Here is a 26104-nt window from a genome sequence, read left to right as displayed (position 1 = left end):
GGTCCTCCGAATTTTCTAGTTCATGGTACCGTTTTATAGCATCCCGAACTGTTTGCGAAGGCATTTGCAATGTTTTTGCAAATTGGATGAATTCCTTGTGTATAAAGCTTAATTACCGCACTTTGTAGTAAACTGGACTTCATGACGGCAATACACATGAACCGATTCAAACGAAACTACAAGCGTTTTTTTTATTATGTATCAAGGTCTCAATTGGCAGAGGTGTGCTCATTTCAGCATCTGTCAAATTCGAGCTATACACTGAGAGAAAAAAAAAACACGGATAATTTTTCCACACCCTGTACAAAAACCTGTTTTCAAAACGCTGAGGGGCAAAATGCGCATAATAATTTCTCACGTCACTTTTCAAAATGTCGTAAGTAACAAATGTAAACAAGCGATGCAAACTATTGCTCTTCTATCATTGTATGTGATACAAAAACACCCATCCAAATTTACTTTCATTTATTTGAGATTAAAGGTCAAAAATTGTCCAACGTACAGTTTGAAATGATGGGCACATGATTGTTACTTCGGTCATTTGGACTGCCTAACTTGATTGTTGCTCATTTTCTAAAAGTGGAGCCAATCTAAAGTTACGTACTCTACTCTGAAATCTGTGAAAGGGAATCTAGTATCATGTAGAACAAAACGTCCAATGTAACACTCATTGATTAGGTCATTGAGAAAAATCGTCCAATGTAACATGTCCGATGTACAACTTGACTAGTTAAAAAGTTCTATGTGTTTTTTTTTCTATATTGTAGCTTGAAATTCTTCATAAAGTAAGCTTTTTGCATATCTATTTAATTAAACTTCAATACCATAACCGTACGCTCAGTTCGGAAACCCACTTTTTCTTCACGTCTTCCTCAGATTTGACTTCCTTGGAATGCTTCCGTAGTGCCTGCTTCATAACAGTATTTTTCGATGTGCCTTAGTTGCGGTTCCCCCCCCCCCCCCAGTTCATGACCTTGGGTACGAAAGTGACCCCGTTGGCTTCGTACCACTCCAGGACAATATTTAAATAGTGGCACGAAGCTAGTTCCGGCCAGCAGATTTCAGGGCCCTCGTGTTGCTTCAACAGAGGAAGCAGACGCTTCTGTAGACACTCCTTGAGGTAGATCTCCCCGTTTACAGTCCCGGTAGACACGAGCGGCGCACTGCGCTGATCGTGTGCCAAATCATATATTTCGTGGCAAACTTTGACAGTTTCTGCTTCCTTACTTCCTCCGGAACATCAACTTGTGCTAGGCGGTGAAGAACAGTAGCCCCGGAAGCTTCCGGAAGTCCGTATTGACGTAAGTCTCATCATCCATGATGAGACAATGTGGATTCGTCAGCATCTGGGTGTACAGTTTCCAGGACTGTGTCTTTCCCACCGTATTTTGCCGTTCGTCACGATTTGGAGTCTTCTGCATTTTGTACGTATGCATTCCCTCCCGGTCCTAGGCTCTCTGAACGAAAGACTTGGACAGATTCAACTTTTTGGCCACATCCCTGACTGGACTCATTGGGATTCCGCTTAAACACTTTCACGACACGCTTGTGATCCTGATCAGTAATAGAACATCCATTCCTTCCGTTCGATGCTCAGAGTTTCGTAGAAACGTTTAATCACACGACTCACCGTTGACTGCACGATTCCGAGTTGTTTTCCGATGTCCCAATGAGAGAGTTGAGGATTTTCCAGGTGCTTGCGCAAAATCAATTCGCGACGTTACTTTTCGGGTGATGCAATTTTTCCAACCTTCGAAAAACTGACAGTGATAAAAATATAGTGTAAACTATACACTCAAAACTATTTCTACCCAAATTTTCAAAAGAAAATACCCAATCGGTAATTTTCTACACCGTTTTTTTTTCGTGAGGCAATTTGATGTGGGACACCCTTAACACTATAATTTGGCCTGCCCATTATATCCCATTTGGAGTAACTAATTGTAACGATGTTATTTTTCGAATAAGCATGCCTATTAAGCTGAACCTATTGAGCGGAATGATGAAGGATGTAACAATAACTAACAACTTGTATTAATCAAATCTTTTTAGTTATAAAGGCTATTGATCGTTGCAGTTGAAGATTGTAACGATTTTTGCTGGAAATTATTAATTGTTTTGATGCACATTTGTTCTAATGCCTCAATGGGATAGACAACATGATCGGGACAGGCAAATTTTTGTCAACATTCAAATAGCATTACCTTTTCGAAGAAAAAAAAAACAATATGGGTGTAACCGGATGTCTTCTTCTTCTTCTTATTGACATTTCAAGCTTATTGATTATCGCAAATATCGCAAAAAAAGGTTATTGCGTGCTCTCAACAATCATACTTTATGCCCAGGGAAGTTGATAATTTTTCTAACCCTAAAAATTCCTAGACTGGACCGGGAGTCTAACCCAGCCACGTCCAGCATGGTCTTGTTTGTAGCTGTGCCTTTACAGACTGAGCTAAGGGAGGGTTGAATCTATTTGACGGAAAATTTATAGCAGTTTGCCCCGCCCAAGTAACAATCTAAATGCTTGGAAGATTTATTCTTATTTTATCATTGTTTTATCATAGCATCCCTTCCAGCCTGTGGTTGTATTACGGTTTTGTGTGCTTGTCATAAAATCAGGCCGTCAAGTCGTCTATAAAACTGTTTTATGACTACTAAATTAAAACTCAGACTTCATAGTTTTAACGGTAGCTGTAAGGTGGATCTGCATCACTACTTATAACTGAAGAATAAAACCAAAACAAAACATACAATTATGTTTTATGGTACACTTTTTATGACCGATATAAAACTTGAAGCAGTCTTAGACCTTCATTAAAGCTTCATTACAACTATCATCTTTATCAGAGGCCTAAGATTTACAGATAAGAAATATACTGCTACAACAAAAAATACTCTGAAATTTTTTATCATTATAAAAAACAAATCTATTCAGATATATGAAATGAAAACCCCTTCAGTGCTTCTGAACACGATGAAATGAGACGATATGACAATATGAAACTCCTGGAGGAACTACAGTTATACGATCCCTACATAAGGCACAGTGCGGTGAAGGAGCTCTTAAAAATATTGAACAAGCGGCTTTCCGATACACTTCCGAAAGATCCACGAACCCTTCTTAAAGCAACGCCGACAGTTTCACTAAATCCGGTTGGAGATGGCCAGTATTGACATCACGGCTTTAAACCTTGTATTGAAAAAGCTTTTAGTGGATCCAATAAGCATTTCTTACATCTTGATTACAAGCGAAAATAGGAGGATCGCTTGGAATGTTGACTTTTTGACAGGTGGTCATGGTTTCTGTTTTGTTTTGATTCGCTGTACCGAATAAAACCAGCAAGCTAGTTATATAGCTTAAATATAACTTAACGCTCTCAATTTGGACTACGAAATGCTAAGATGCAACCATTAGGTTTATGTTATGCTATAGAATTCCAATCTAGGAGAATATGTTATATTGAGGTATTTTTAAGGAGTAGCAAGTTATAACGAAAAAAAATGTCGCCGTATGAACAAATTTCACACAGTATGAATAATTACGCTTTAATTGATAGGCAATAAAACACTTTCATACATCTATGTATAATTAAATAATATGTGACTGGTTATTGCTCAACAGTAGTAACAGTTTTGTACTAAATAGATAATCTTTGAATGACTCTTTAATGCATGGTGCTAATGCAGACAAATTAAAAATATCCCTATATTTTAGTATTCATATGGCGCACTAAATTTATGCTCCTATTTGGTATAATAATCACCATAAATATTGCACGGCATGCTGTGAAGCATATACAGATTGGTTTAAAATTATAATAAAGTCGTCTTATTTTCAATGTACAATAATATCAGCCATTATTACCAACTGACAAGGATCATGATTTCACATCAAACATCGAAAGAATAAAACCACAATAAAATATTTCTCAATATTAACTATCACCCAAAAACCCCAACTTAAAACCTTCAAAGTTGTCAAAAAATTTTGCGTATCATGTTTTATCAACTTCTTCAGGAGCGATTTATGCGGTTGTAATATAGTTTTATGGTAGTCATTAGAAGGCTATTAAAACTTGTTTTCATTTTTAACAATCACGTCTAGAGTGTGATAAAACTGACATAAATCCTATGCTCCTAAAGTAGTTCGCATATCAAGTTTTAATGACTGCATTAAAACTGGGCCAATTGGCCATGACATGGCTGTATTGCGGTTCTCAGGAGATTGTTAAAGCAATGTGGTCGTCAGTGATGGTTTTATAATTTGGTTATATCATCTGGTATAAAACTTAAATAAAACAAAAATTGTTGCTTGGGGGTTTCCTTGGAGTAGGTTCTGGACGAAGAAATTGGCCACGGTGTACGCAGAAACTGCTCTTGAGTACTGGGACAAGCGGGGGGGAATTCTACCATTGGCAATGGTTTGAACTTGAAGTTTGACACCCATTTTGATATAGTTCTTGTCATCCAGAACATGCTCCACGGAAACCGGGGCATGCTGTTTACTTGAAAAAGCTACTTTTGGCATTGCCTTGCAAAATCTTTAAGCTTGACAGCCATATTGATATGGTACCAGCATGTTCCGAATTGGTTTCTTCCCCCAGGGCATTCAGAACCTGTAGAAAAAGCTTTTAAATAATTCTAACATGGTACTCACTGGGTGTTTTTTGATGTTAATACAGAAAATTCCATGATTGCCTAGAACTTTCATATTAAAAAAAATTCACTTATAGTTCTTACTTCGTCGAAATCAAATGCCAGGAATCATCAGAAATTATCAGATACTCCCGAGCAACCTGATTTTAAACAGGACTAGCAAGACTCAAACCGAAATTATAGGCACTCCCAAACTGCTTATCAAGTTTATGATATTTTTCCGCATTTATAAACACAGCTTTACCACCTTCTTTAAGGGGAAGCTCACTGCTCCGAAAAAAATAATTACATTTTGATTTTTCTAAAAATATTGGAAAAAGATATCAAAATTCTAAGAAAATCACATATATTTTAATTTTTCAAAGAAAATTCACGTGCAAAAACATTTTTTATAAGTCATTATGGCATAAAGTTGGACTCAAAAAACCACAAAACATCCCCTTAAAGGGAAGCTTACCGGCCCGAAAATAAAAAAATATTTTCGGTACATTTTTATTTCTTTAAAAATATTGGGAAAAAATATCAAAAATCAAAGCAAATCAGTTTGTTCCTTAGATTTTTGTCAAAAATTACACGTACAAATTTTTTTCTATCTCATCATGAAAAAAAAAAATTGGACTCTCAGCAAAACCGAAAAGTCGATGTTTTGTGGTTTTTTGAGTCCAACTTTATGCCATAATGACTTGAAAAATTAAAAAATATGTGATTTTCTTAGAATTTTGATATCTTTTTCCAATATTTTTAGAAAAATCAAAATGTAATTATTTTTTCGGAGCAGTGAGCTTCCCCTTAAGCGCTGGAATAGCCTTTTGAGTTTCCAAAAGGGTTTTTACGTCGGGACTGATTTCGACACATAATTTTTTTAAATTTTGTTCCTCAGGGCAGATAATCGATTTTTAAATTGTTTTTGTAAATCTCGCCAGATAACTTTCATGGCAGGGTCACGCATTCTTTGATATTGCCACATACGGACATTTTTCAGAAGAATCAATGCAGTAATCCTAAACTTTGCTGATATTCGTAGACTTTCCTGAATCTAAAATAAAAAAAGTTCGGTGACTTCCTTAAAGTTTAAAGAATTCCACGAAGTTCACTTACTTGTCACAGAGAGTTAGTAGAATTTTCAAAAAGTTAAAACATTGCTGAAGTTTTGTAAATTTTGAGGAATTTATTCGAGTTTTGAAAAGCTCTGTATTTAGCGAAGAAGTTTTGACGGGCCCGTTGAGGTTCTGGGAACTCCATCGAAGTTGTCAGAATTTGTGGGAACTCTGTTGAAATTCTGGTAACACTTTTTAAGTCCTTGTTGCTTCAATGAAGAAAACTTCATCCCTGAAATTATGGGAAGAAGTTCTCTGGAGTTCTGAGACGAACTTCCATCAAGTTCTGGGGTGAAGTCCCCTAATGTTCTTGGATGGGCTTCCCTCAAGTTCTGGGAAGAACATCCTTGAAGTTCTTGGAAGAATTTTTCTGATGTTTTGTGAGGAACTTTTATGGACTTCTGCGAAGAAGTTTTTCTAGCAAAACACTGTGTTCAAAACGGGTGCGGCAGACATCTTTGTGCGGCTTGGGTTTCTGAAGGTCTGAGAAGTGCTTCCTTCAAGTTTTGAGAAGAACTTCCCTCAAGTTCCTATCATTCTACGAAGAACTTCCTCAAAGTTCTCTGAAGATTTTCTTTAAAGTTTTGGGAAGAACTTCTTCTCAAGTTCTTTGAAAAACCTCGCTGAAATTGTGGGAACTAGTTCCTTGAACTTCTAGGAAGGGTTTTTCTGAGGTTCTGGGAAGAACTTTCCTAAAGTACTTAAGTTCTGGGAAAAGTTTTCGTGAAGTTTTGAGCAATAATTTCGTCAAGTTATGGGAAGATTTTACTCAAGCTCTGAGAAGAACCTCCCTGGAATTGTGGGAACTAGTTCCTTGAGTTGTAGGAAGATATTACTGGAGTTCTTAGAATAACTTTTCTGAAGTTCTGAGAAAAACTTTACTGAAGTTCTAAATAGAACTTCCCTATAGGTCTGAGTAGAACTTCTCTAAAGTTTTGTGAAGAACATCCCTGAATATATGGGATTTTTTTTTGTTCTGGAAAATAAACTTCACCAAAGTTCTTGGAAAGAACATCCCTAAGGTTCATGGAAAAACTTACCTGAAGTTTTTGGACGAACTTTACTGCACAGTTCGAAAAAGTAGTGTTAATTTCTGTTCAATATGATGCACATAAATGGAGCGTCACATATCATATAAGTTTACATTATAAATCATTTAAAGTTCTGAGACATTTCATGCAATGTAGTAAATATTGTATACAAAAGCCCATCTTTGTAAAAAACATTGTTTACAAGTTGCTCGGTTGCATGAAATGAAATGCAAGTTTACGTGAATGAATGTTTACATCACAAGTAAAATTCAGAATTTTTATCTGTGTGATGTTCAGGGAAGCACTTCCCAGGAGCTCTGGATTTTTTTTTAAGTTATGAGAAGAACTTTTTTGAAGTTCTGGGTAGGAATTCTCTCGAGTTCTGGATAAAACTCCTCTCAAGTTTTGGGAAGAACATCTTTGAAGTTATAGATAACATTTCCCTATACTTCTGGGAAGAACTGTTAATTAGCTTTGAAAAGGACTTTTCTGAAGTTCTAGGAAAACCTTCTTTGAAGATTTGGGAAAAGCTTTCCTGAAGTTTTGGGAAGAACATCCCTGAAGTTCTTAGAAAGATTTTCCGTGAGTTCTGTGAAAAACTTTTCTAAAATTCTGCGAAGAACTTCTCTTCAGTTCTGGAAAAACTTACCTCAAGTTGGGGATAGAACTTTTCTAGATTTTTGGGAAGAATTTTCTCGAAGTTTATTTTAGGATACTTTGTCAAGTTCATGCTTTATTCCGAAGATCTTCAACTGTCCAGGAATCCAAATAGCATCTCTCATATATTCACTCATGATGTAAGAATGATCAAACCTTATTTCACAAACTTACAGATTATCATAGATGTCTCTTGAACCCTGGGATGTTCTAAGGCATAACATATCTGATCACGCCGTACATAAAGCCGTTGGTCCCCGGTTCATGAGTTGATGGGTCGATAGGTAGGTGTGGGATCTGCCTTCCTGGCGTCGGTAGCATTGTTGCTTAGCACGGAAAACAAGATCGACGGAAAACACTCATCATACTACAATGATCAGAATTTATTAAAAAAAAAACCAACATACGGGCATCCCAACAAATAATTTGAGTTGATCAACAGCTGAAAAAGCAATTTTTTAACTGAAGAAGCTTGTTTTTGCCTGAATAAGCGCTTATTCAACATTCAATGTTTGTTGCGATAGGACTCCCTGAAGTCCTCGGGTGTTTTCCAAGCCCTCAGGTTTTCATTAAGTATGTCATATTTACTGAACTTGGCAGAATTTTTATGAAATTCACAGACTTTCTTGAACTTAGTGAAATATTTATTCCTAAAGTTCGTAGACTTACTCGAAATTCACAGACTTTTCTGAAGTTTCCAGATTTTTCCTGAAATATGCAGATTTTTGTGAAGTTTGAAGATCTTTTCAAAAATGTGCAAAACTTTCCTGGAGTCTTGAAATTTTTCTGATCTTTTCAAAACATTCCAGAAGTTCACTTCACTAAAATCAGCAGAATACTTTTGAGGTTCACAGAATTTCGCAGAAATTCGCGGACTTCGCATAGCTTCGCAAATTTTCATGAAACTCGCAGACTTTCTTTAACCCTTTGTTTGTACGCCTAGAATTATTTTAAGTTCATTGCGAGAATCCTTCCAAACGGGTATTACATAAAATTCTAAATATGTCTCAACCAAGAAGCAAGCATATCAAGAATACTTTAGCATGCAAATATGTCAGAGAGAAAAATATTTTGATGAATAATCAAAAATTGCCTGGTGTCATAATGAACCTAAACACAGGCAAAGGGTTAATTCATTTGAATTATTAAATAGTTCACAGACTAACCAGATATTTCCTGAAACTTTCAAAATTTTCCTGAAACTCGCAGTATTTTATTCGAGTTCTGAATTTCTCAAAATTTTCTGTTTATTAAAATTTTCAGAAGTTTTTGCAATATTCCTGAATTTCCCTGAGCTGGTGAGCATTCCTGAAGTTTTTTGAAGTTCATTGAAGTTTCATGTAGATCTATGAATTTATCTTAATTTCTCAGAGTTTTCCTGAAGGGCTTAGAATTTCATTCAAAATTCGCAGAATTATTCCAAAAGTGAGCTCAATATTCCTGAAGTTTGCAAAATTTTATTATAAGTTGTAGAACTTTTCTGTAGTTGTGCTTTGTGCTGTAGGAAACCCACAAATTTATTTAAAGAAATTGTTGACAGAATAATTTTTGAGTATGCAGTCTAAAATTTGCCAAAGTTCGCCGATTTTTTCAAAACTTTAATGCTTCATGCACATTTTGACATAGCAGCACGATCAGTTATTGCTCTATGACCTGTATTTATCATTTTTTGCGTGTTTTTAAGTCAACATTGGAAAAACTGTCAAATTGGATTTTTGATGTAGTCAGAAACTGGCCACTTCCTGGTAATGTGTTCTTTGACACTTAACATGACTACCATTAATCTTGAATTCGAATTTTCATGTGATTTGAGAGGTCGCATGACGATTCAGATCACATCTAGTCCTGAGAACCGTATTCACCGGAACACGTTCGAGCCATATATGTATACGGAACCAGTTGAACGATTTCTAAAATATTCAAAATCGTTTGGACCATGGTACTTTGTAAGAAGGGGAAAAGGAAAAGAAACGGTTTTGATAGAACCATAGGTTTCGGCCATTCACAGATATGTGGGTTTCGTATAGGATCCAAAAAAATGTTCTTTTAGTCTCTTTTGACATTTTTTCTCTACAAAACGTGAAGCGATAATGCGGCTCAGCCATTTTTTGACTCTACAAGGATTCACCTTAAACTTTCCGATTGCAAAAACCCTCAAATTTGGCAGCACTGGAATCATATACTGATAATGTGCTAACTAGTAGCACAAACTGAACCACGGCGATCTTACCAATACATTCCAAGCAGTGATAGTGAAAAGTAAATCGGTGTGCATATAAATTCATAATAAATATACAGAATAAATTAACAGCTTGATAACAAAGAATCGTACAACAAACGAAGAAAAGCAACCACCGAAGAATAGTGTCCATGTGAAATGGTGACGATCGCAACAACGTGGTGCTAATCAATTCAAACCCAACGGCTGCAGAGAAACCGGCGAAACACCAAACAGTACCACCCAAACCCGCATTCATTATCATCGGCCCAAAACAAACCGGCACCGAACAAACCCCCGTATCTGGGTTTGGTAGTGTGCAAAATTTGTCAGACAGCCTACCGCAACACAGCACAACACTACAATAAGTTCTCAATTTGATTGAGTGCTGAACAACTCAACAACAGAAACAGCTCAGAGACCGGGATCGAGTGTCGTCGAATAGCGCATTCGGAATCGGGCACCAATAAAATATTGTTAAAAACAGCCCACCGATTTCAGTGCGTTTTTCACGCTCCTACAAGTTACACGCCGAGGAGTGTTGGCTTTCGGGAAGCGGTACGTAGTTTCTTACTGTATTTTACTTCAATGGGATCGTTCAAGTGTTCCGATAATCCTCGCATCGCCAGGGAGGTGTTCCGGGCGTGACCATTGTAGTTTCGGGGCTGTGGGACCTAGAGATTTGCACATGCTATAGAACGGTGAAACAAGGGTGGGTGGAAGTGAAGAATGTTTTGCAATTTGCTGAAATTTTCGAGGATGACAGGGGCACTGGGAGCGTAAATTTGCATTTTTAGTGCGATCGGTGCAATGCGGGTATTGTGGGTTTTGTGTTAATTGTAGCGATGGCAAAAGCTGGCGCGTGGCAAACTTACATTTGCATTAATGCAAGTGGGAAGATTTGAATGTTTACACGAAGCTGGCGAACAGATTGCATTAGTGACGTGTGCTCGCGTGTGTGTGTGGAGATGAGACTTAATCGGATGTGAATATATTGTGCCATTTGTTGGTAATTATCGGACGGTATTATAATCGTATTTTCCTGCAAGATGCCAGTTGTTTGATAACGCTGATCAATATCAAATTGGATTTAGAGAATGAAGAGTTTTCTCATTGATGGATAAACCTGACTGGTGTATGGGTAGAAACATTCATTTCTGTGAAGCTAAAATTCGAAAAGTGATTATGAATGGACGAAAATTATTGAATAGATTATTTTCAAGGACACATCAGAGATAATTTCACTGAAATTATGCTTAATTTCACATTTATATACCATGGAGACGCTTGATGCATGACCGAAGCAGAAGCAATTGTGATCGAGAATGATGGTTGATCTTCGTTGTAAGTGTTCTTAGATTTTCGAAAGGTCTGACAGTTTCATTTCATCATATAACACATGTGGAACTTCATGCAAAAAGCTGTCTCAAAACTGACCCCTTTTTTGATTTGGCTCAGTGTTATAACTGGCATAGTTGGAAATCGATCTGTCAAAATAAAATTTTCGTGATACCGGCACTGAGCGTTCATAAGGACCAATGTCGAAAACATAAATAATGGCTTCTTTCGTTAAAGTCTCGTAGGTCAATGTCAATCCATGTAAGCCACTAATTTTATCGGACAGCAGGTCTCTTTCTCATGGTGTTGGTTTTCTTCAGTGTGTTTTCATTTTCGAGAAATTCACGCAAAAAGTAATTGCTTACGTTTGCAGCATTGGCCATTACGAAAGTAAGCATTGACGTTGACGGCGATTCTGCAACTCTTTACTCCTGGTAAAATCCCATAAGCATCTGACAATCTGTGCATGAAATCTAGCGGACTTTGTCTTATCTCTTCATTCCTCCAGCAAGCCGCCGTTCCTTCACGCAAAGATTGACAGAATCATATGGGATTTTCATATGAGTGAAAGGGTAAGGAAATGTTCACCAAGTTTCACGCACAGACTGATGTTTGCTTAAGAGATTTTACCATAGGAGTGAAGCATTACAGAGTGACCAGAGTGACCGAAGAGGCGAATTGTCAATAGTCACGGTAATGCGTAATGAGATGTAAACAGGTGAGATAATTTGTCGTCTCTTTTGTTCCTCCGTTTAAATGCTTGACGGAGTTTGACGTGTGGGCATTCTTTCTTCGGCTCGACAGAATGCTTTTCAAAGGATTTTTTAACTAGTATTTTCAAGTCGGTCAGAAGCCAATCAAGAGCGTTGTTATTCAGTGATATTGCATATTTACAGTGAATTTGTGTTAATTGAATGTAATTTAATGCAAACAATTCGAAGATTTGCTGATTACGTTGAATTGGTGTAAAATTATTATTATGTCTGTGGTACGTTGAAATAATGTTAACTGTGCTTTTAGTGTGTCAACTTATGATTACATCACGAAATATCCAGTTAATGCATATTAACGATAATTTTCGCTAGTACATAGTGCTTAACTTTATTACAGCTAGCTGGGAGTCCCACCCTTAACCATAGTGGTTGAAAACAAGTTTTTCATCATTTTGTGTAGATTCTCCTTTGCCTTTTCGATCAATAAGGATCAACCTTACCACGTTTTGTGTTACAAAGTAATTGGAGCAGTTCGTTGTGTTGGGATTTTTGAAGAAATTTTCAATTGACGGCAATTGACGAACATAGGGAGTGTTGAAATCTTGGATATTGCAGCGCTCGATTTCATTTATCGTTCTGCTTGCAAAGTTCTTGCGAATGGAACGATGCACATTCAACTCAAAACACTGCAGATTTTTCAAATGGTACTTCTTACTCTAGTTCCAAATTTTGTTGCTTCTCTTTGGACTTCAAAATGTAAACACTTAATACCAAATTAAAGCGGTCGTGTTTTTCCTCCTACGAAACCTAACGAAATCAAAGTTTTATGCAATTGGTTCCAAAACATGTCCAAAGAAGGAAATGTTACATACATGTTTGTTCTAAGTTTACCACAGTTTTGCTGTGTAAATCAAGGTGATTAATTTGTTAAAATTAGCTATATAAGCACATACATTGTTAAGGAAATAGTAAGACATAAGTTCCGGAGTGCTAGGAGCACATAGAATTATAAACCACGGTAGAATTATTTAAAAGAATTTAAAAGCCCCTTCATCCCTTTTCTCATTTTACAGCTGGTATAATCAATTTGACAGATCGATGTCCTTCTATACCATAGTGGAGTTCAAGTTATTACAGTGGGATCTTGATTTTGCCACCACTATACGATGGTCTTTAATCTACAGATAACCAACGCTGTTTAGTTCAACTCAATGTTTCTAATTTGTGTAAGTATTTGGAATGTTGATGGCTTGCCGGAAATCTATTTAAAGTTGAACTATTGCATGGACCCTTCCTTTCACAGTCCATACTACATACTATAAATCAATAAATAATGCTGAGATTGACTATTAATGTGAATTGCAGTCTATACCTCGGTATGCAAGGAACCATCGAGTTATAAAATAAACATTATGTTTTGGTTCATCTATAATTTTAAGAAGCATTCTGAAAAACGAAATATGGTTCGCGGATCCATTTAAGGAATTTCTGAGTAGTTGATTCAGAATATGCAGAAAGGTTCTGCCTTAAAATTGGTGTTGGCCGTTTGCCTCAAGGACGCCAAAACAATTCCAGATGTGTGCGGTTGTACTGCATAGTTATTTTAGATTCGGCGAAAAACTAAGTGTGTATACTTTAAATATAATTGCAAATGATTGAAATTTGATCTACCGCAATGCTTCTAGTTCTGATTTCGATCAGTTCTCTGGGAGCCTCCGAAGCGCTTAATAAAACTAGTTTCATTTATCTCATGATACATTCGGTCTGGGTCAGACAGAGACGTAATGAAGTAATGAAATTGGGTTGTTAGCGCCATGCTTAAATATAACAGCAAAAACGGTTATCTTCCATTTAATTCCACTTAATTAACAACCCAATTTTATTACTTCATTGTGAAGGCCTAGCCAAGCAGAAATATAGAGAGCAAACAATACACAAACGAATGTATCGAGCGGAAAAGCTTGTTTCATTCGAGTTGAGCTTTGGTGTTGAGATGAGCTTTAGTAAAGGGCGACAATTGTGATGCTCGCCTAAATAAATATAGTTGAACTCCCAATTAGGGTAAATTATGGCTTCGGCACCCATTGACTGTTTTCGGCAACCGAAATTGAAACGTTAATTTCACTGTTTATTCCCATCAAAACTCTTCGCTGAATGTATTAAGCCGATTCCTTACCTTTTCAGCTTCAATCTGATTACATTTTTACGACTGTGCAATCCTGTTCTGCCATATTTTCCTTTAAATGAAATATACACACTACAAAATACGGCTGATTTCGAGTTGCCGATAATAGAACAGCTGGTTAACACGCAGTTCAAATGGAAAGGGTGCCGAAGAAAAAGAGACTGCCGACAATAGTCACACTCACCTGAGAAGTTTGGAGCGTTGTAAAAACATGTTCAACCCGTTTTGATCAATTCTGTCGATTGGAATTGGTAGAACAGCAAGCAGCAGATAAATGTCAACAAACAAACCTGTCATGTATGTTTGTGACGCTGAGAAATCGCTAATAGAAGTTCGGACGCTGCTTAGATTGACGAGAATACGTAAATTTCCCTACATGGTTTTCTTTATGATAGCGTATTAGGAAAAGTTTTCAGGTTTTAACGTCTTCGGGGATTTTCATGTCGTTCCGTTCGCTTTTGTAGTTTACTGGGATGATCAGCCCGATTCTGATCTCTGGCGTCTCTCGGATCTTAGCGATCGGTACGACCCATGTTGTGAACGGAAAGCTCGACAGGCTGGCGGGTTATATGAGAGTCACGAATTGATTTGTTTTGTTTAACAATTTGAAATCCACACACTACGAAAAAGACGTTTAAATTTCAGTGCCCTGAGACCGACACATGCAAGCGGCCCTTTTGACATAAGAATCAGTTGAAAAGGACGAGAAAATCAATGCAATCAAACGCACTTCTCGTCGAGTTGCATATGTTTTAGTTTCAGGACATTTAATTTTACATGCCATGTTTGTGTACGATCCATGATTTACGTCAAAGCTGAATTACGTCTCGTGTAAAAATAATAATTTCTAAGTGTGCATTGCAACAGTCTGAAACCAGGGGGTCGACTACCAGAAGAAACCTGGAAAATCAAGGAATCTCAGGGAATTTAATACAAATTCAGGGAAACATTTCTTTAGAAAGTTTAGAAACTTATTAATAAGTATGACTGAATTGGCTTGTTTCAAACAGCATAATTACTCGGTGTAGTTTGAGGATGGGGATGGTTTTTCGTTTCAAATTTTAAATAGAGTTGCAAGCTTGTGGTTTTTCAATGTTGATGTTACATTTTTGCAAATTGAGCAAAAGTTACTCAAATAAAATGGAATTTCGATTATTTTGAGCCTTTTATAAATTCAGCGTTCACTGGGTGTTGCCACATTCCAGAGTTGAACTGAGATAAAAATCCATTTCCGTAGAAGCTAGACGCTGTTAGTTGTTGCCAAATTTAATTTGGATTGGTGCGTCTGCTGTGTCCAACAAAAATCAATCCGCATTGTAACATCTTTGAGTGAATGCAATAATGGTAAAGAGTTAAGCTGGGTTTAGACAAGGCAAGTCATTCATCAACTCTACTTAATTCAATTGGCTTGAAGACTTCAGTTCATTTCATTTGAAGCAAAGACTTGTTTCAATTGACGCAATGAATGACTCGAAAACTGCTTCCTTCGTTTTTTTCCACTTTCATTTCAATTCGGGCTCATTCGACTTGTCACGCATCGCGTCGTCAAGCATCAAAATATAGTATCCGCACAATATCGGTTGCCGATAGGGATGGCATCCGGATTATATATAGTAATAATATATTATTTTATGTTAAACGAAAATTAAATCAACGAGACCATTCTGGAGTCCAAGATGGTGGCCATAGGGGTCAGGAAAAGTCTCAAATACCCTACAATATGGGTATAAACCAATACTCGACGCCATTTTGGAATTCAAAATAGTAACAATTGGTTTTCGGAAGTGTCAAATACCCTAAGATATGGGTATTTTAGGAACGGGGACAACGCGCGGATGCCGAAAATCGATATCCGACGCTATGTTGGACTCCAATATGGCGGCCATCGGGTTTCAGAGAAAGTGCCAAATACCCTACAATATGCTTATTCTCGGAACGGGGACAACGCGTAGATGCCGAAAATCGGTATCAGATACCATTTTGGAATCCAATATGGTGGCCATCAGGGTTCAGAAAACGTGTCAAATACCCTACAATATGGGTATTTTCGGAACGGGGACAACGCGTAGATACCATGAATCGATATCCGATGCCATTGTGGAATCCAATATGGCGGCCATTAGGTTTCATAAAAGTGTCAAATTCCCTAATATCAGGGTATTTTTCGGAACGAGGACCTTTCCGATTCCCACGACGCGTAGATGCTGAAAATCGACATTCGATGCCATTTGACACTTCTTCTGAAAAAGAGATGAACTAGCCTATGGCTAAAAATCTCTCAAATAAAGGAAAAAAAAAATCTGAAATCGGAAGCCATCATCTTGAATTTCAAGATGGCGTCGGACATCGATTTCTGGCTTCTAGATGTCACCCCGATTCCAAAAAAACCCACATTGATCGGTATTTGACAGATTTCCGGTCGCTAGACGCTATCCCGATTCCAAAAATGGGTATTTGGCAATATTTCCCATTTGTTCTGAAATCGGAAGCCGCCACCTTGGATTTATAAATGGCATCGCATATCAATTTTCGATCTGTAGACTTCATACTGATTACAATAATATCGATATTGATATGTATTTGACTGTATTTCCACTTTTTATTAAGTCGGAAGCCGCTATCTTCGATTTCAAAATGGCGTCGGATATCGATTTTCATCCTCTAAACATCATCCCGATTCCAAAAATACCTTTATTGATAGATATTTGATAGTATTTCCCACTTTTTATTAAACTGCAAGCCACCATCTTGGATTTCAAAACTGCGCGAATTTGGATCGAACAGCTTCGCTTCAATACAAAAGTAAGTTCACTTGACAATGAAAAAAGAAATGAACACGAGTCAAGCCAAAACAAACAGCATGAAAACTGATCGAAAGTGATTATGTTGATGTTGACGGGGATCTGCTCCAAGAGAAGACAGAATGACTTTCAATAGAAAGTGATGGTTTACAGCTTCATCGTCACTTGATGATTTTCGATTGAAAGTGACTTTGTGGGGTCCTGGACAGCATAACGTGGCTTTATTGAGTATTCTAGGTCTTTGCATTTCTTTTGTGTATAACTAGAAAACTAGTTTAGAGTGCAATGTTCACATGTGGAAAATCTCGTCACAATCTGTCAAGTGGTTATCGAGATGACTTCCAAGCAAGAAGTGCTTTGACATAATAATATGGGAGCGGTCGTGGAAACAGCTTGGAATCGACAATTAGACCGTGTAAAAAACATATCGACTGGAAATACTTTCGGCAACGTGGGGCTTTTTAGATAGTGATGAAACGTCGCTAGAACTATTCCACAGCCGCAGACAGTAATGAGCAAAGGCGGGCGCACACTTTTTGCCTGTAGATTTGAAGACTTACTTCAAATCTACGCGTACATCGTACGGGTTATGTAAAGAAGTAAGCGTTTGACTTTGTAGTGTCGCATTATTGGCCCTTCGCTCATTTTCAACTTCCATTCAATTTTCATCCTGCCGTACTCTATCGGAACTATCTACCTAACGTCTTCTAAAGACCATTCTCTAGCTTATAAATTATCACACTAAATCTGCATGTTAGATAGTATTTCCAACCAACTCTGAAATATAAAGGAATTAAAAACAAGTGAATTTGAAGTCACCGGGAACAAATCGACAGATGACAAATCAGGAAAAATATACCACGTCATCTCTTCGAAAACAATTAGATTTCATGAACCTTGGACAGGACAAGATATTCAGGATACAGTCACTTTGAAGAACTGTTAAGAGAATTTTAGAATATTTAAAAAAAAAAATTGAGCCGATTTTAGATTGAATTCTATAGATAACACCAGGCCATTTCAGAGAATATTTTCTAGGGAGTTTAAGTAAAATCTCTAAGAAAGTTTTTACTAGAACTTCCAAACGCGAAGAGGATTCCAAGCTTCGTAAAAATACCAAGGGAAGCGAATTTCGAGGGTACAAACCCAAACAAAAAAACTTCGATGATAGGGGAATTTACGTATTCTCGTCAATCTAAGCAGCGTCTGCACTTCTACTAGCATTTTCTCAGCGTCACGCACATATATGATGTGTTTGTTTGTTTACATTCATCTGCTGCTTGCTTCTCTATCCATTCCAATCGACAGGATTTTTCAAAACATTTTGAAAGCGTTTTTACAACGCTCCAAACTTCTCAGGTGAGTGTGACTATTGTCGGCAGCCTCTTTTTCTTCGGCAACCTTACCATTAGAACTGCGTGTTAACCAGCTGTTCTATTATCGGCAACTCGAAATCAACCCCATTTTGTAGTGCGTATGCTTTATTTGAAGAAAAATGTAGCATTACTGGATTGCTCGATCGTTCAAATATAATCAGATTGAAGCTGAAAGGCTAAACAATGGTTTGGACATATTCAGGGAAGTGCGTTGATGGGAAAACATAGTGAAATTAACGTTTAAATTTAGGTTGCCGAAAACAGTCAATGGGTGCCGAAGCTAACATTTACCCTATATAAAAAAAATCCGAGGATAATTCCAAGTGCATTTCGAATGGCATCTCCCGTCCCAACTGGTCCAACAACAGAGAAGTACGTTTCCGTGTTGCCCGGGCCATCGTAGACAGCCGGCTGATGTATGGACTCGAGCTGACCTGCATCGCCACCGACAAGACAATACACATGCTCGCTCCGGTGTACAATAGCTACACGCGTATCATCTGCGGTCTCCTACCCTCGACGTCAGCCGATGCCAGCTGTGTCGAAGTCGGCACTCTTCCTTTTCGGTACCGCATCTACGCAGCCATTGCCAACAAAGCCGCTGCATTTTCAGCAAATACCGCCGGAAACGACAGAATCTGCCTCCTCAGCGAGGAGGACAGAGTTCTCCCTACAATTACCAAAGCAGAGCTCCCCCCAGTGGTTAAGATTCACTGGTACGGAGATAAGAGTTGGCAATCTCCCGCACCAAACATCGACAGTCGGATAAAGGAGAAGTTCAGAGCCGGGGACAATTCCGTAGCCTTTAAGAGATCGATAGCAGAGCTAACCGGATTGTACCCAAACTACATGCATCGTTACACGGACGGGTCAAGATCGAGAGCTGGAGTCGGAATGGGAATCGCTGGTGACATTTCAACAACGAGTAGAAGCCTGCCAAAACAATGTTCGGTGTTCTCGGCAGAAGCAGCGGCTATTCTTCATGCCGTAACGGTTCCTGCGGATCGCCCAATCCTGATCCTGTTGGACTCCCATAGTGTTATTCAGGCCCTTTCATCGGAGGTCCCGGTCCACCCCTGGATCCAGGGCATCTTGAAGGTTGCGCCACCAAACACTACCTACGCATGGATTCCCGGACACTGCGGGATCCCAGGGAATTCATTATATATTTTGTTTTTCTTTATTTGTATCTTTTTAGTCTGCCTTTTTCGTATGCTGTTATTGTTCTAGCTGTTTGTATTTTTAGCTAAGTAGATTATCAAAGGTTGAAGTAGCATGATACTCAAGCAATGTGGCTGGGCGGCCTCTTTCTAAGGCTACACACCCTTTACGGAGATGAACTAGCCTTCGGCTAGAAATCTCCTAAATAAATATTAAATAAATATAAAATCAAGATGGTTGCCGTTTCCTTCAAACGCTGCTGGCATACTGGGCGTTTACCACGTTTAAAATATGTGTATTTAAAAAAAAAATGCCTTCCCGTTTTTGGCAACACGCGATTTCTGGTGTTTTCGCATTCTATTAAATATATCGAACGCTTTATTCAATTTGAAATTATACTGGGTTGGAGGTTCATGTGTTATTTCTTGAAAAAAAAATCCAGAAAGCACTAATATATACTTTAACTAATCATGTTTGTATTACTCCATGCGTGAAGTATCAAATATCAGACTTAAAGTGGTCATTTTATACGATAGATGAAAAGATGGAAGGTGGAATCCCTCACCAACAGCAGAATACACAACCGGAACAATTGAATACTGTTGTAAAGCATTTAAAAACTAGAAAAATGCATATTTATTAAATGCTAATGTTTTGACCTGAAGACATCGCTCATATCATCTGAATTGTAGACTTAATAATTTAGTGGAAAGGAAGTGCTGTGCGCAAAATGGCTCATTACTGCAATTAACTTGGTGAACCAGTATTTATTTTCAGGCTAGTTATAAGTTACTTATCGTCCGTCACAGACCGTTCTTCTTCTATTTTCTCGCATTTCAAACTTGTTGCTTATTGCATATTAGCTTATTGCGTGCTCTCAACTTAGTATTCTAGATGCACTTCTACAGTTATTAATTGAGAGCTTTGCATTTTTGCATTAGTTTGAATTGTGTGGCAAGCACAATCATACTCTATTGTCCAGAGAAGTCGATAAATTTTCCATCTCGAAACATTCCTAGACTGGACCGGGAATCAAACCCAGCCACCTCCAGCATGATCTTGCGCCTTTACCGATTAAGCCCCCGTTACAGACCGTGACATACCAGAAAGTACAACAACAAGTTTGCTTCAAGAGCGCAAATTCATAGCTTTGATGCCAGTACATATGAAGCATCCAATTTATGGTTCCCACACATCATAAATCTTTGACACATGACGAGCCAGCTAGGAAACCCATGATTGCATTTAGAATCATTCTGGGGAAAATACTTATTGTAAATCAGTTACATTAGTGCTTGAAGTATGAAAAAATCAAAATCGTCAATCGCTTAGGTACACTCATTGCCATGTTGACAGCAAACCTTATTCGATCGTGACATCGTTCCAGTACGAACAAAAACAAACAATGATTCTACCAGAGGATTTCATCTAGGCATGCACCTATATGTTGACAACGGCCAATTGCACGGAGTGTCATCCTCAATTAGTGCCCGAGAAATGCGGGCTTAATTCGATCAATAACACACGTCTACATGTGTATATAGCCAATCCATGATTCACATGGTGAAGCGCTTTATATGGAGTCAAGTTATTCATTACAGTTGATCAAACTGAGACGGCTACTCGATGGAATCGAGAACAGTTCAATAACACAGGTCAACAGAACGGAAGATTCCCATGTGAAATTGTAGAAAGAGAAATATTATTTGTGAGAAGGTATGTATTTTCTGACCTAGAACATTAGTGATGCACTACATCATGCAGAAATTCTCGTGTGTACCTAGCGTTAGTTTATGTGTGGCAAGCGATGAACTATTCCATCTGGACGAATTAGTTTACAGTTTGTCGGTCGAAGATTTTTGATACTTTTTCTCACTCTAATAGTAAAATTTACTTTTATTATTGATTATTCATTTTTGTTCGGTTTAACTGATTTTTCTATGAAGAGCTTTGAGTGGGTTGGTTTATTTCCTTTAAATTCCGTTATAATTGCTTATCTTTTGACAGATACGCGTATTTCGTCTACTACTTGCAGACTTCATCAGTGCCAAGTACTCAACAGAGTACTTGGCACTGATAAAGTCTGCAAGTAGTAGATGAAATACGCGTATCTGTGAAAGATTAGCAATTATAACGGAATTTAAAGGAAATAAACCAACCCACTCAAAGCTCTTCATAAAGGCATTCCGTTAAGAGGTTCGACAAATTTAAAGGATTGATTTTTCTAGTTGGACTATTGCGTTTAGCGCTAATGTACAGAATACCCTTTAAAGGATTAGTTTAAGGGGGTATTCCCGATCTTTTTTTTCAAAAAATCAAATTTTTTTTTTTCACGTTTTTTTGTACTTTAGACTATATACTTTCATCCCCCCAAGCCGTTTTCCGATCAGCGAATTCGGTGTCCAGGCATAGCTGACTAATGGTAAGAACCTCCAAATGGTTTTAACTAAAGTCAAAACTTTAAACGCGTTTTTCTCGAAACCACTTTTTTTTTATCGGGCGAAGATTTTTCTCAGAAACTATAAGAGATATTGACTTGAATCTTTGCGCATTTTGTTCCTTATTAAATTCTTTGGAGCTTCTCCCACTTTCAGCCAAAAATATTAACATTTAACATTGTTTGAAGCACCTTAAAGCTGCAAAAAAGCGGGTTAAAAATCGCCTGTTTTTTCATATGGCCGCCATTTTGTTAATTTTCAAGATTTTTTGCTGCCAACGGGAGAAGCTCCAGAGAATCTTATCAGATTATTAATTTCATCACGAAATCTGTTTCAGATGAAGCCGTTCCAGAGAAAAGTCTTCGCCCGTCCAGGCGTTTGCGGCGAACAGGGGTCTGTTTGCCGCCATTTTGTGACGTCAATAATGTCTTTTTTTATGTCGAAAAAAATTTATTTGTAAACTTTAATGTTCAATAAACAAGAATCCCAAAGAGTTAGGCGCATTACTATTCATTTTCCTTGAAAAAAAATTAATTGAAAAACAGGCCGAAAAAAGGCAAAAGATTGGGAATACCCCCTTAATTTGAGTTTAAAAAATTTGATAACCTACTTACTGAACCTTAAGCATAACCTAACGGGCCAGATCCCTGATGATCTGCTGATCGGATTGCCTACAGCAATCTCCGAACCTTTCGATGGTAGTAGTTCTCCGTAACTCCAGCGTCTAAAGACCAGCCAGGCAATGGACCTAGGAGTTTCGAGTGTGTGGAGGACAGTTGAGGATCATCCTCAGAATCTTGTTTTCAACCCTTTGTAGTTTGATGTGATGGCCATCCGCGGTACTCTCCGAGACTGGGACCCCGTATTCTATCACGGGAAGGATTATTTGCTTATTAGCTTGTTTTTCAGGGACAGAATGGATCTCCTGTTGATAATCGGATACAGGGATCTCATCAGGCTGTTGCATTTGGTTTTCGTTTTGTCAAAAAGTTCCGTGAAAAGCAGCTTGCTGTCGAGTAGACTACTTCTTTGGACCATTCCACCACTGTGTCGTTCAAGTTGATCTTATTATTCTCAGCCGGAACAAGCCTGGGAGATTTGGAATGAGGAAAGATGATGTCCTAGGTCTTCTCCACGTTTATACGGATCTTCCAGCTGTTTAAATAATAAAGCAGGACATCCAGTCCTCTCTGAAGTTTGGCGGTCAATCCCTACCCTTATAGATGATGAATCATCTGCGAACAGGAACAACGATCCACCATCGAGGAGAGCCGGCATATCGAAGGTGAACAGGTTCTAACAAGATGGGTCCAAGGATGCTTTCTTATGGAACACCCGCACCGATGTTGAAGTCATCCGATATGATGCCATTCAGAGAGACTCGGAATGTCCGAGATGATCTTCACAAGGAAGATTGGAAGACCGTATCACTGCAATTTGTAGACCATCGTGCCAGATATTGTCGAACGCTTTTTCAATGTCCAACAATGCCATAGCAGATGTTTTAGATACAGGCTTGTTCCGTCTGAGAATTTTTGTCACTCGAGCCAGCTGGTGAATAGTCGAGCGACCTTAACGGAAACCAAACTGTTCCTCGAGCAACAAGTTGTTTTCATCGGCAGATGCCCTTTCAAACAGCTTAGATTACCTCGAAAGAAGGCTGATGGGTCGGTAACTTGAAGGAGAGGACAGATCATTCCCAGGCTTTAGCCTACTTCCAGCACAAAGGGAAGTAGCCAAGTCTAAGACACTGATTAAAAATCAGTACCAGTTGATTAAAGAATGTGGAACTCAAGTGTTTAAGTTCTAAATCCAGAATTTGGTCGAAACCTGCGGCCTTCATATTTTTTGTATGATTTTATATAGGCCAACAATTCGTCAGCCGTAATTTCGGATTCCACAGAAAAATTGTCGGAAATTTGATGGAGGTTGACTGCATTTTCAGCAACCGTAGTGTCGTATGGACTACCCATCTTAAGTCCGAGATTATGAGAGCTTACGAAGTGTTGACCTATAGCATCAGCTTTCTCTTCAGGGGTTGGCAGATGGGTGATCATTGGGTTTATTCAATGCTACAAGTAGTTTAATGGGCCTCGGCTTATTTTTAAGGATTTTTGTTAGTTTCCAGAAGGGTTTGGCATTATCTGGGAGAAAACGCAACATGCCACTAAAGTCCTCATTTCTGAGGTCCGCCATCCTGGCTTGAATAATTTGTGTTAGGCGGTTGCAATGGATCTTTAAGGTGGTCAGTCCAGTGCGTTGGTACTGCCTACGCATGTTGTTACGGAGTCTTATAATGTCTTTAGTGGGTATATTAAGGTTCAGAGTATTGCTCACCTGTCTGGAAACTTGCACGTGTTGTTCTCTGGCACGGGATATCGCCTCCTCTATGGAACTCAGGCACCGATCGACGTCTTCGGGGGTGTCCGGATGTTCCTCGTAGTCGACAGTAGTGTCGACGCATCGTTGGAACTGGTCCCAGATAACGCGATGGTAGTTGTCCCGGGACGATTGTGACCGGTCACCACCGGATAGTGGTCCGAGCTCAGCTCTAGGTAGGCCACAGGTTGTGAGATGTTGTGGCCCATGTTGCTGATAAAGACGTCGATGGTTGCATGAACCCCGAACCAACTCAGCGGGGTTGGAATATCCAAGGCCGAGATGTTGTTGGTCCTCGTTCAGAATGGTTCCGTTTCGATTGCGCCGACCGTTGCCCTAAGCTTGGTGTTTGGCAGCTTGGTCTGACGACCCGTCTCTGTTGTTGGTTTGCTTGGGGCAGTAGGTCGCGATGATGGTGAACTTCGATGGCACCGATTGTTTTCAGCTGGAAGCTTGGTAGCAGACAGCAACTGATGTTCCGTTTCGCAGCGATGGCCACTCCTCCACCCCCAGAGCAGGTGCGGCCAGGTGTTATGAACCGAAAGTTAGGAAGGAAGACGTTCAGCTCGGGCTTCAAGTGCGTCTAGGTGATGATAGCTGTGATGTCTTATTAAGCTCGTTGAGGAACTTAACAAACTTGATGCTCATGCTTTTAACTGAGTAAGCATTCCGTGATTGTCGATGAAACGTGATGCAGCAAAAATCGACTCGGTTCTAGTACTGCAGGATCGCTTAATGGTGTTTGTTTCTAAAGAGTACCTCTATTGTTTTTCTGGTGCGTTACTGGTATCAAGATCTACCACCGAAGCCTAGTCCGAAGTACTTCAAACTGTTGATAGAGACAAGACTCGCATCTTGAAACAAGGAAAAAATTAGCAAGGTAGTTCTTTTTCATCTGGGTGATTCCTAATCTTCTATTCGTTGTTCTCTAGTTTTAAGTGGTTGAGACTAGGGTTCTGAAGCATGGTCATTATCGGTGTTATTGTTTGATTTTGTTGCGAAGGATCCGTTTTTAACTGACAAGGGGGGGGGGGCGCCTTTGGTGGGTGTACGAACTCTCCGAAGGATATAAAGAGCGGGACCTTACAATAAGAGTCGAATCCTTACGATAAAGGCAAGAATGACAACTGTATCAATACCGAATACTTCATCATTTCTCAATAGAAATGGAGTAATACCAACCGGTATAAACTAACAATTTTAAATTGGCTCACACTAGTCTAGCCTATTGGTCCCGAGTACATCGATGAACGTACCCCATTCTTGTCGAACTTCTAGTACTGCACTATTTTTGTTTTGATTCGCTTTGAAAGTAAGACAGATAAAATTAGGGGTTCGTGGATTTTCATATGTTTCGAGGGGTGCATCGATTAGCTTGGGACTGAAGAGAGTACCAGAACTGAGCAAAAAAGTTGAGCACGTTTCTTCATGACCTTCTGGTCTTAGAGTTCCCTCTATGGTAATACGACATGCAATAGATCAAAGTCCAGAAAAGTTTAGAGAACTTCAAAAAAATATTCGAAAACATCTCAGAAGATCCAAGAAATTCAGCGAAATCCAGAGAACTTAAGGGATCTTTATTACAATCCCACTAATTTCAGGAAAGTTTCAAGAACATCGTCAGGAGAATTCTGAATTCATATGCGGGGCTCCAAGTTTGTTCAGCTTCAAAGCAGTCCTATTAATTTTACGAAAATTGTAGGAACCAAATAGAAGTTCCGTGGATTGAAAGTAAATTCCGAGAATTTCAAGAAAGGCTCATCAACAGACTACTGGGACATTGGGAAAATTCAGAAAACTTCTACAATGCTACCGAAACTCAGAGAAGTTGCAGATACTCCCTGATCTTTTCCTCCGACAATTTGCCCCTCTAACCTCGGGTAAGCCACGACCTCTACTAGACACAGAATTAAAGTAATTCATTATTACAAACAAGAAATAATCAATTATCGGCTCCGAAAAGCTAACGCAATTGAGCCTTTCAAATAAACGAACTAGATAAAAAAAAGTTGCAGAAACTTTCAAGAAGTTCTGAGGATTTCCAACTTCTTAGA

At 38.6% G+C, this 26104-nt stretch overlaps 1 protein-coding gene across 2 annotated transcripts in view; it reads left to right on the top strand.

Annotated features, from left to right (window-relative positions):
• The window catches only part of for (cGMP-dependent protein kinase for), a 690301-nt gene that overhangs the window by 32492 nt on the left and 631705 nt on the right, over positions 1–26104 (top strand). The window contains exon 3 of one of the 2 annotated variants that reach the window (XM_065234649.1): positions 9689–10217. The exons of the other annotated variant lie outside the window; for it this stretch is intronic. The gene's annotated coding sequence lies outside the window, so the exon portion shown is untranslated. The remainder of the gene's footprint in view (positions 1–9688; positions 10218–26104) is intronic. 2 annotated transcript variants of the gene reach the window in all.

The sequence above is a fragment of the Ochlerotatus camptorhynchus genome, unplaced genomic scaffold, assembly GCF_037179485.1.
Source record: "Ochlerotatus camptorhynchus isolate MF236.1 unplaced genomic scaffold, CSIRO-AGI_Acam_v1.1 ptg000038l, whole genome shotgun sequence".
NCBI classification, from domain to species: domain Eukaryota; kingdom Metazoa; phylum Arthropoda; class Insecta; order Diptera; family Culicidae; genus Ochlerotatus; species Ochlerotatus camptorhynchus.
This window is presented reverse-complemented; position numbering and strand designations above follow the sequence as displayed.